This window comes from Hyla sarda, chromosome 6 (genome assembly GCF_029499605.1).
Source record: "Hyla sarda isolate aHylSar1 chromosome 6, aHylSar1.hap1, whole genome shotgun sequence".
Lineage (NCBI taxonomy): Eukaryota > Metazoa > Chordata > Amphibia > Anura > Hylidae > Hyla > Hyla sarda.
In genome coordinates, this window is record NC_079194.1 from 262602786 (window position 1) to 262614944 (window position 12159).

Sequence of the window (12159 nt, forward strand, 5' to 3'; positions counted from 1 at the left end):
GAGGCTCATGAAATTGCACCACAGTAGGTGTGATTGTATTAACAGGTGAAAGTGGTCTCTTCCCTGGGAACTGATGATGATGATCAGTGTTATGAGACTGATGATGATGATTATCATTGGTAGGAGACTGAAACTGTGCATGGGGTTCATCTTGGGCTGGAGGACTGTCTTCCCTGGGTACAGAGGTCTGACTTCTTAGTGAGGCACAGCAATTATTAGCAGAATGAAATACACATCTTTCCGGTGAGGCCTGATCCGGGAGTGTGTGGGTTTGAATTGGGCATAGGCCAGTGATCTGGTCATTACATACAAAATAACTCCCATCCTGTGTCATACCTGGAAAGAGATCAAGTGCTTCAGCACTAGAGGAAGTCCCATTTGGAAACCTTCCAGCAACTGGCAAGTTCTGTTTGGGTGCACTGGATGACAGCACAGGAAATGGATTTTGCCACACTTCCTGGGCCTCCAAAATGGCTGCCAGTACAGGAAGTGGGGTGAGACACACTTCCTGGCACTCCAATATGGCTGCCAATACAGGAAGTTACTGTAGTAACATGGCCACCACTATACAGAGGTTGAATAGAATACATTAGGCTGGGTGCATTTTATGGGGGGAGGAGGTTTCCATTTTTCCAGTATACGGAGGTGCTGTGGCAGTACATGGTGGAGCATTTACAGGCCAGGCTTGGCAACAGGAAACACAGTCTTCTACTGAGGGCAGGTATTGCTGACCACAACAGGGACACAACCAACAGCTAGGATCATCATCATTATCAAGCCGTAAAATGTCTCTTCCCATCTCTGGTTTCCTCCTCCACATATTCTCCTTTTGTTATGGAACATGATGTACGATACCAAGCTAGGGCAGCAGCCAACAAATCATTATCCTCCAATATTCCCTAATGCTGCTTAATGGCGTCAGAAAAACACAACTTATGGTATGGATAATAGATACCACAACCTTGAAACGATATAGAACTCTTGGTGATAAGAATTGAGTTTCAAGCACCACTTAGTATAAACACCATTCGAGTTAGTTGGCGGCGTCCTCGTGGCACATCCAGATCCTCTACACGGCAATATTATCAGTGCGGGATACCACACCGCCAAAGGGCACAATTCTACCACCATCATTAGGTGTAGTTTCTCCTACCATAAATATCCCAGAGCCTTAGACTAAAGTACATCTGTTCCCACTGGATGTGCCACATATTTAACTGCATTCTGGCCTACTATCCAGGAATCTGTGGTCATGTATGTGGTTATTTGAATAATATATCTGGCAGCCTGTTGTGCAAAATCCAATTTTGGTGCGGCTGTTACCTTATATATGCACAATACAGGCTACTATCTGTGCAATACCCTCTGAAGCCATCAATTTCTGTAGTGGACGTTTATCATTAATGCATCTGTATTACTTATTGGATGTATATGTTCATTATATCTGCACTATCTATTATGTAAATTTGACCATATCTTTAAAGACAGATCTCTGACTAAGACTGACACAGACTTCCTCTCTGAGACGCCTGTGTCACGATGCCGGCTGGCAGGTAGTGGATCCTCTGTGCCAGAGAGGGATTGGCGTGGACCGTGCTAGTGGACCGGTTCTAAGCCACTACTGGTTTTCACCAGAGCCCGCCGCAAAGCGGGATGGTCTTGCTGCGGCGGTAGTGACCAGGTCGTATCCACTAGCAACGGCTCACCTCTCTGGCTGCTGAAGATAGGCGCGGTACAAGGGAGTAGGCAAAAGCAAGGTCGGACGTAGCAGAAGGTCGGGGCAGGCAGCAAGGATCGTAGTCAGGGGCAACGGCAGAAGGTCTGGAAACACAGGCAAGGAACACACAAGGAACGCTTTCACTGGCACTAAGGCAACAAGATCCGGCAAGGGAGTGCAGGGGAAGTGAGGTGATATAGGGAAGTGCACAGGTGAACACACTAATTGGAACCACTGCGCCAATCAGCGGCGCAGTGGCCCTTTAAATCGCAGAGACCCGGCGCGCGCGCGCCCTAGGGAGCGGGGCCGCGCGCGCCGGGACAGAACAGACGGAGAGCGAGTCAGGTAGGGGAGCCGGGGTGCGCATCGCGAGCGGGCGCTACCCGCATCGCGAATCGCATCCCGGCTGGCAGCGGAATCGCAGCGCCCCGGGTCAGAGGACGTGACCGGAGCGCTGCCGCGGGGAGAGTGAAGCGAGCGCTCCGGGGAGGAGCGGGGACCCGGAGCGCTCGGCGTAACAGTACCCCCCCCCTTGGGTCTCCCCCTCTTCTTAGAGCCTGAGAACCTGAGGAGCAGACTTTTGTCTAGGATGTTGTCCTCAGGTTCCCAGGATCTCTCTTCAGGACCACAACCCTCCCAGTCCACTAAAAAAAATTTTTTCCCTCTGACCTTTTTGGCAGCTAAAATTTCTTTGACCGAGAAGATGTCCGAGGAGCCGGAAACAGGAGTGGGAGGAACAGATTTGGGAGAAAAACGGTTGAGGATGAGTGGTTTGAGAAGAGAGACGTGAAAGGCATTAGGGATACGAAGAGAGGGAGGAAGAAGAAGTTTATAAGAGACAGGATTAATTTGACACAAAATTTTGAAAGGACCAAGAAAGCGTGGTCCCAACTTGTAGCTAGGGACACGGAAGCGGACATATTTAGCGGAGAGCCATACCTTGTCTCCAGGGGAAAAAACGGGGGGAGCTCTTCTTTTCTTATCCGCGAACTTCTTCATGCGTGATGAAGCCTGTAAGAGAGAATTTTGGGTCTCTCTCCATATGATGGAAAGGTCACGAGAAATTTCATCCACAGCGGGCAGACCAGAGGGCAAGGGAGTAGGGAGGGGGGGAAGAGGGTGACGGCCGTACACCACGAAAAATGGGGATTTGGAGGAAGACTCAGAGACCCTGAAGTTATACGAGAATTCGGCCCATGGGAGGAGATCTGCCCAGTCATCCTGGCGGGAGGAAACAAAATGTCGCAAATAATCACCCAAGATCTGGTTAATCCTTTCTACTTGTCCATTGGACTGGGGATGATATGCAGAAGAAAAATTTAATTTAATCTTGAGTTGTTTACAGAGAGCCCTCCAGAATTTAGACACGAATTGGACGCCTCTATCCGAGACAATCTGCGTAGGCAACCCGTGAAGACGAAAAATGTGTACAAAAAATTGTTTAGCCAACTGAGGCGCAGAAGGAAGACCAGGAAGAGGGATGAAATGTGCCATTTTGGAGAATCGATCAACGACCACCCAAATAACAGTGTTGCCACGGGAAGGGGGTAAATCAGTAATAAAATCCATACCAATCAGAGACCAAGGCTGTTCGGGGACAGGCAGAGGATGAAGAAAACCAGCGGGCTTCTGGCGAGGAGTCTTATCCCGGGCACAGATAGTGCAGGCTCGCACAAAGTCCACAACATCCGTCTCCAGAGTCGGCCACCAATAGAAGCGGGAGATGAGTTGCACAGATTTCTTGATACCCGCATGACCTGCGAGATGGGAGGAGTGACCCCATTTGAGGATTCCGAGGCGTTGGCGAGGAGAAACAAAGGTCTTTCCTGGAGGAGTCTGCCTGATGGAGGCAGGAGAAGTGGAGATCAGGCAGTCAGGTGGAATGATGTGTTGCGGAGAGAGTTCAACTTCTGAGGCATCCGAGGAACGAGAGAGAGCATCGGCCCTAATGTTCTTATCGGCAGGACGAAAGTGAATCTCAAAATTAAATCGGGCAAAGAACAGAGACCACCGGGCCTGGCGAGGATTCAGCCGTTGGGCAGACTGGAGGTAGGAGAGGTTCTTGTGGTCGGTGTAGATAATAACAGGAGAACTTGATCCCTCCAGCAGATGCCTCCATTCCTCAAGTGCTAATTTAATGGCTAGAAGCTCTCGATCCCCGATGGAGTAGTTCCTCTCCGCTGGAGAGAAGGTCCTAGAGAAAAAACCACAAGTGACAGCATGCCCGGAAGAATTTTTTTGTAGAAGAACAGCTCCAGCTCCCACTGAGGAGGCATCAACCTCCAATAGGAAGGGTTTGGAAGGGTCAGGTCTGGAGAGGACGGGAGCCGAAGAAAAGGCAGACTTGAGTCGTTTAAAGGCGTCTTCTGCTTGAGGAGGCCAGGACTTGGGATCAGCATTTTTTTTGGTTAAAGCCACGATAGGAGCCACAATGGTAGAAAAATGTGGAATAAATTGCCTGTAATAATTGGCGAACCCCAAAAAGCGTTGGATAGCACGGAGTCCGGAGGGGCGTGGCCAATCTAAGACGGCAGAGAGTTTGTCTGGATCCATCTGTAGTCCCTGGCCAGAGACCAAATATCCTAGAAAAGGAAGAGATTGGCATTCAAACAGACATTTCTCAATTTTGGCATAGAGTTGGTTGTCACGAAGTCTCTGAAGAACCATACGGACATGCTGGCGGTGTTCTTCTAGATTGGCAGAAAAAATTAGGATATCGTCCAGATATACAACAACACAAGAGTATAACAGATCACGAAAAATTTCATTGACAAAGTCTTGGAAGACGGCAGGGGCGTTGCACAGTCCAAAGGGCATGACCAGATACTCAAAGTGTCCATCTCTGGTGTTAAATGCCGTTTTCCACTCGTCCCCCTCTCTGATGCGGATGAGGTTATAGGCGCCTCTTAAGTCCAATTTAGTGAAGATGTGGGCACCTTGGAGGCGATCAAAGAGTTCAGAGATGAGGGGTAAGGGGTAGCGGTTCTTAACCGTGATTTTATTAAGACCGCGGTAGTCAATGCAAGGACGTAGGGAGCCATCTTTTTTGGACACAAAGAAAAATCCGGCTCCGGCAGGAGAGGAGGATTTACGGATAAAGCCCTTTTTTAGATTCTCCTGGACGTATTCGGACATGGCAAGAGTCTCTGGGGCAGAGAGAGGATAAATTCTGCCCCGGGGTGGAGTAGTGCCCGGGAGGAGGTCGATAGGGCAATCATAAGGCCTGTGAGGAGGTAGAGTCTCAGCTTGTTTTTTGCAGAAAACATCCGCGAAGTCCATATAGGCCTTAGGGAGACCGGTTACTGGAGGAACCACAGAGTTACGGCAAGGGTTACTGGGAACCGGTTTTAGACAGTTCTTGGAACAAGAGGACCCCCAACTCTTGATCTCCCCAGTGGACCAATCCAGGGTAGGGGAATGAAGTTGAAGCCAGGGAAGTCCAAGGAGAATTTCCGAGGTGCAATTGGGGAGGACCAAAAGTTCAATCCTCTCATGATGAGATCCGATGCTCATAAGAAGGGGCTCCGTGCGGAAACGTATGGTACAGTCCAATCTTCCATTATTTACACAATTGATGTAGAGGGGTCTGGCGAGACTGGTCACCGGGATGTTGAACCTGTTGACGAGAGAGGCCAAAATAAAATTTCCTGCAGATCCAGAGTCCAAGAAGGCCACTGTAGAGAAGGAGAAGGCAGAGGCAGACATCCGCACAGGCACAGTAAGACGTGGAGAAGCAGAGTAGACATCAAGGACTGTCTCACCTTTGTGCGGAGTCAGCGTACGTCTTTCCAGGCGGGGAGGACGGATAGGACAATCTCTCAGGAAGTGTTCGGTACTAGCACAGTACAGGCAGAGGTTCTCCATACGGCGTCGTGTCCTCTCTTGAGGTGTCAGGCGAGACCGGTCGACCTGCATAGCCTCCACGGCGGGAGGCACAGGAACAGATTGCAGGGGACCAGAGGAGAGGGGAGCCGAGGAGAAGAAACGCCTCGTGCGAACAGAGTCCATATCTTGGCGGAGTTCCTGACGCCTTTCGGAAAAACGCATGTCAATGCGAGTGGCTAGGTGAATAAGTTCATGTAGATTAGCAGGAATTTCTCGTGCGGCCAGAACATCTTTAATGTTGCTGGATAGGCCTTTTTTGAAGGTCGCGCAGAGGGCCTCATTATTCCAGGACAATTCTGAAGCAAGAGTACGGAATTGTACGGCATACTCGCCAACGGAAGAATTACCCTGGACCAGGTTCAACAGGGCAGTCTCAGCAGAAGAGGCTCGGGCAGGTTCCTCAAAGACACTTCGGATTTCCGAGAAGAAGGAGTGTACAGAGGCAGTGACGGGGTCATTGCGGTCCCAGAGCGGTGTGGCCCATGACAGGGCTTTTCCGGACAGAAGGCTGACTACGAAAGCCACCTTAGACCTTTCAGTGGGAAACAGGTCCGACATCATCTCCAGATGCAGGGAACATTGGGAAAGAAAGCCACGGCAAAACTTAGAGTCCCCATCAAATTTATCCGGCAAGGATAAGCTTATCCCAGGAGCGGCCACTCGCTGCGGAGGAGGTGCAGGAGCTGGCGGAGGAGATGACTGCTGAAGCTGTGGTAGTAACTGTTGTAGCATAACGGTCAGTTGAGACAGCTGTTGGCCTTGTTGCGCTATCTGTTGTGACTGCTGGGCGACCACCGTGGTGAGGTCAGCGACAACTGGCAGAGGAACTTCAGCGGGATCCATGGCCGGATCTACTGTCACGATGCCGGCTGGCAGGTAGTGGATCCTCTGTGCCAGAGAGGGATTGGCGTGGACCGTGCTAGTGGACCGGTTCTAAGCCACTACTGGTTTTCACCAGAGCCCGCCGCAAAGCGGGATGGTCTTGCTGCGGCGGTAGTGACCAGGTCGTATCCACTAGCAACGGCTCACCTCTCTGGCTGCTGAAGATAGGCGCGGTACAAGGGAGTAGGCAAAAGCAAGGTCGGACGTAGCAGAAGGTCGGGGCAGGCAGCAAGGATCGTAGTCAGGGGCAACAGCAGAAGGTCTGGAAACACAGGCAAGGAACACACAAGGAACGCTTTCACTGGCACTAAGGCAACAAGATCCGGCAAGGGAGTGCAGGGGAAGTGAGGTGATATAGGGAAGTGCACAGGTGAACACACTAATTGGAACCACTGCGCCAATCAGCGGCGCAGTGGCCCTTTAAATCGCAGAGACCCGGCGCGCGCGCGCCCTAGGGAGCGGGGCCGCGCGCGCCGGGACAGAACAGACGGAGAGCGAGTCAGGTAGGGGAGCCGGGGTGCGCATCGCGAGCGGGCGCTACCCGCATCGCGAATCGCATCCCGGCTGGCAGCGGAATCGCAGCGCCCCGGGTCAGAGGACGTGACCGGAGCGCTGCCGCGGGGAGAGTGAAGCGAGCGCTCCGGGGAGGAGCGGGGACCCGGAGCGCTCGGCGTAACAGCCTGCTTGCTTCTGTCACCCTTTATCATACTATTGATTACTTTATTGTGTATGTCTTATTAGGTACACCCATTTATATAATTTGTTCTTTGTGGTTCTCTTGTCCCTGATGAGTCCCCCCTTCATTAAGAAGGGCGAAACGCGTAGGTAAAAGAAACCTACCACAATTTTAAGATTGTATTGTACTATATACTATATATTGTTCTTTTTCTATTTCCACACTTACATTAGGAGTAGAATTGATTAGGGACTTTAAGAATAGGGTTTCACCTGTACCCCTTTTTTCCGTATGCCCCCAATTCATGTGTGTACCCCTCATTATTATTATTTTTTACTAATATCAGTAAAAGCTATGTTTTAACCTAACTCGAATGGTGTTTATACTAAGTGGTGCTTAATGGCGTCAGCCCATAAGTCTGGGTGTAATCTGCCCTTCTCATGAATGCCACATATAGACATAAGTTTCTTCATTTTTTCAAGATGCTTTTCCCCTTCACGGTGCATAACTATTGCAAAACAACGTCTAGAGGAAAGTAGATCTGTCCCTGCCTCTAAATATCCAGGGACAGAAGCAGTCTGACTTTTAAACAAAGACGGCAAAGTTACATAGTTACATAGTTAGTACGGTCGAAAAAAGACATATGTCCATCAAGTTCAACCAGGGAATTAAGGGGTAGGGCGCGATATTGGGAAGGGATGAGATTTTATATTTCTTCATAAGCATTAATGTTATTTTGTTCCAGGAATGTATCTAATCCTGTTTTAAAGCTGTAAATTGTTCCAGCTGTGACCAGTTCCTGAGGTAGACCATAAATTCACAGTCCTCACGGTAAAGAAGGCATGTCGCCCCTTGAGACTAAACTTTTTCTTCTCCAGACGGAGGGAGTGCCCCCTCGTCCTTTGGGGGGGTTTAACCTGGAACAGTTTTTCTCCATATTTTTTGTATGGGCCATTAATATACTTATATACGTTTATCATATCCCCCCTTAAACGTCTCTTCTCAAGACTAAACAATTGTAACTCCTTTAATCGCTCCTCATAGCTAAGATGTTCCATGCCCCATATTAGTTTAGTCGCGCGTCTCTGCACCCTTTCCAACTCCGCAGTGTCCCTTTTATGGACAGGTGACCAAAACTGAACAGCATATTCCAGGTGAGGCCGTACCAATGCTTTATAAAGGGGGAGTATTATGTCCCTGTCCCTTGAGTCCATGCCTCTTTTGATACATGACAATATCCTGCCGGCTTTGGAAGCAGCAGCCTGACATTGCATGCTATTCTGTAGTCTGTGATCTACAAGTACACCCAGATCCTTCTCTACCAGTGACTCTGCCAGTTTAATCCCCCCTAAGACATACGATGCATGCAGGTTATTAGTACCCAGATGCATAACTTTACATTTATCCACATTGAACCTCATTTGCCAAGTGGATGCCCAGACACTTAGTCTATCCAAGTCATCTTTGTAACTTATGCACATCCTCTATAGACTGTACCGTGCTACAAAGCTTGGTGTCATCTGCAAAGATAGAAACAGAGCTGTTAATACCATCCTCTATATCATTGATAAATAAATTAAACAACAGCGGTCCCAGTACTGAACCTTGGGGTACACCACTAATAACCGGGGACCAATCAGAGTACGAATCATTGACCACCACTCTCTGGGTACGATCCATGAGCCAGTGTTCAATCCAGTTACAAACTAAAATTTCCAAACCCAAAGACCTTAACTTACCTGTCAGACGTCTATGAGGGACAGTATCAAACGCTTTAGCAAAATCCAGAAACACTATATCCACAGCCATTCCTCTGTCAAGGCTTCTACTCACCTCTTCATAAAAGCAAATTAGATTGGTTTGACAACTTCTATCCTTAGTAAACCCATGCTGGCTATCACTTATAATACAATTATCCCCTATGTATTCCTGTATGTAATCCCTTATAAGTCCTTCAAACAATTTACCCACAATGCACGTTAAACTTACCGGTCTATAGTTTCCTGGGGAAGACCTAGAGCCCTTTTTGAAGATTGGCACCACATTCGCCTTGCGCCAGTCCCTTGGCACAATACCAGACACCAGAGAATCTCTAAATATCATGAACAGGGGTACAGATATTACTGAACTTACCTCTCTAAGAACTCTTGGGTGTAGTCCATCCGGCCCTGGGGATTTGCTTACATTTATATCACTTAACTTACCTTGTACCATCTCTACATTAAGCCAGTTCAGTACATTACATGATGTGTTACCAGCACTGACCTGGCCAATGTCAGCTCCTTCTTCCATAGTGTATACAGAACTAAAGAACCCATTCAGTAGCTCCGCCTTCTCTTGATCGCCTGTGACAACCTCCCCATTATCATTATTAAGGGGTCCTACATGCTCTGTCCTAGGTTTTTTTGCATTTATATATCTAAAAAAATATTTAGGATTAGTTTTGCTTTCTTTGGCCAATTAGTTTTGCTTTCTTTGGCTAAAAGTCTATCAGTGCAAAAACTGAACAATTTCAAAACTCTTTTAAAGTCTCAGGTAGAGAGGGGGTTGCAAATTACCCTATAAACAAAAACTCACAGTGGATTGGCCAAACAATTGATACTAAACACCAAACAAAAAGGGGGTGTCGGCGTGACAACCACAGTGTGTATGATGCTACTATAATCTGCTACTCTTATGCATTACTGATCCAAATACCTATATATATATCCTTGCTCAAGTACAGCCAAAGCTATCAGTAATGCCGACCTCTGAAACAGAAAAAAGTTACTGGCCAATACTATCTTCTGAAGCTATCAGCTTGCCTGACATCCAGAAAAAGTTATCGAGCCCACGTACAGCAAAGCTATTAGAGAACCTAGAATAATAAAAAATCTACACTTGCTTCCTCGACCGAATCCATTAGATTAAAAGATCAAAAATTTAATTAAATCCTAATAAACCAGAAAAAAAACCTGGATTTTTAAAGACTCAAGAAACCCACCGAGTCTTACACAGTTAATTTCTCCTTGCCATGATTTTTAATGTTGGCATTAGGAGCCGAATCTGACCTTGCTTCGGTACACTGTCTTCAGCATCAGCTGATAAGAACTCACCGCTCAGTGTAAGATGAATTTTTTCTTTTTTTTAAAAGCCTGCAAGTCTGTGACAGGCAAAAGGGAGGAAAGAAAAAAAATATCTGCTTTTGCCTTCCGAACCTATTTAAAGCGGCAGTCAATCACAAGCGACTAAAAAAAACAGAACAAGAGAACAACACAGCAGGAATATCTCTGTCGCTAAGAGTTAAACCCTAGAGGGTCGACTAAGGCTGTCCAGACTCCCAAAAACACAAGCAAGACTGCAGATTCATAAAAATCAGCTGACTTACCGTGTTTTCATGGGGTTGATCAGGCCCCTAGTTTGGGTAATAATAGGTTGCCTCGGGCGGCTCAAAGTGTCACTCCACTGGATTCGTATCTTCCCTCGAGTGTGGTTCCGGCCATCCCACTGCTGCCACCAAATGTTAAGGATGGGTTAATGTGCGGCCTTAATCTGTGAGTGACTACCGCTGTAATATTTTTTCCGAGTGTTGAGGTAAGAAAATTCACACCAGGCCAGGTTGGTATGAGTTCCCTCCTCGGTATCCCAGGGAGTTCTGTTTATTATATGGAAATCACATTAGTTTTTACAAACTGACAAAAAGGGAGGGTGGAAAGTAAAATTATGCATCGTTCTATATGCTGATTGGTCATTTGGGCGTGGGGTAGCATAAGACATTTATGTTGCAAGACTTCTAGCTTGAGATTTCTCCATCTTTCCACAAAGCCCAATGTTTAGACTTCCTGTATCCATAGTCTCCATCTCAAGATTCTAGTCTTGCAAAGAGCAAGCTGAAATGTCTTAAAATAAGGAAAGCAAAGTTGTTCTGCAATATTTAGCAATAACATATAGCATTTTAGCAAAGGCTAATCACCAATTTAGGCCTCATTAGTGCGCTCTCACTCCTGAGCCTTGTGCGTCCGCAGAGCATTTTACGCCCACATATGGGGTATTTCCGTACTAAGGAGAAATTGGGTTACAGATTTTGAGTTTTTTTTTCCCCTTTTACCGTTTGTGGAAATAAAAACTATGGGGCAGCACAGCACGTTAGTAACATGGTAACATAGTTCATAAGGTTGAAAAAAGACCAGAGTCGATCAAGTTCAACCTATAACCCTAATGAGTCCCTACTCAGTTGATCCAGAGGAAGGCAAAAACCCTCATACTAGAGGTAAAAATTCCTTCCCGACTCCAATTATGGCAGTCAGAATAAATCCCTGGATCAACGTTCTGTCCCTATAAATCTAATATACATAACCAGCAATGTTGTTATTCTCCATAAATGCATCCAGACCCCTTTTAAATTATTTTACAGAGTTCCCCATGTACACCTCTTCAGGCAGAGAATTCTACAGACTCACTGCACTTACAGTAAAGAACCCCCTGTCTGTGCTGGTGTAGAAACCTTCTTTCCTCTATATGTAGAGGATGCCCCCTTGTTATAGATACAGTCCTGGGTATGAATAGATCACGGGAAAGATCTCTGCACTGTCCCCTGATATATTTATACATAGTTATTAGGTTGCTCCTATGCCTTCTTTTTTCTAAACTAAATAACCCTAATTCTGATAATCTTTCTGGGTACTGTAATCCTACCATTCCCCGTATTACTCTGGTTGCCCGTCTTTGAACCCTTTCCAGCTCCACTACATCTTTCTTGTACACTGGTGCCCAGTACTGTACATAGTATTCTATGTGTGGTCTGTGGAATTATTTCCTTGTCGTGGGCATCTATGTCCCTATTGATGCACCCCACGATTTTATTTGCCTTGGCAGCAGCTGCCAGACACTGGTCACTACAGCTAAATTTACTGTTAACTAAGACTCCCAAGTCCTTTTCCACGTCAGTCGCCCAAGTGTGCTCCCATTTAATACATAATCCCAGCCTGGATTTTTCCTCCCCATGTGCATTACCTTACAT

The 12159-nt window shown here is 47.1% G+C and overlaps 1 protein-coding gene across 1 annotated transcript in view; it reads left to right on the plus strand.

Annotated features, from left to right (window-relative positions):
• Nucleotides 1–761: 761 nt before the first annotated feature.
• Nucleotides 762–12159, plus strand: part of BAD (BCL2 associated agonist of cell death) — a 191264-nt gene continuing 179866 nt past the window's right edge. The window contains exon 1 of the mRNA XM_056527165.1: nt 762–780. The gene's annotated coding sequence lies outside the window, so the exon portion shown is untranslated. The remainder of the gene's footprint in view (nt 781–12159) is intronic.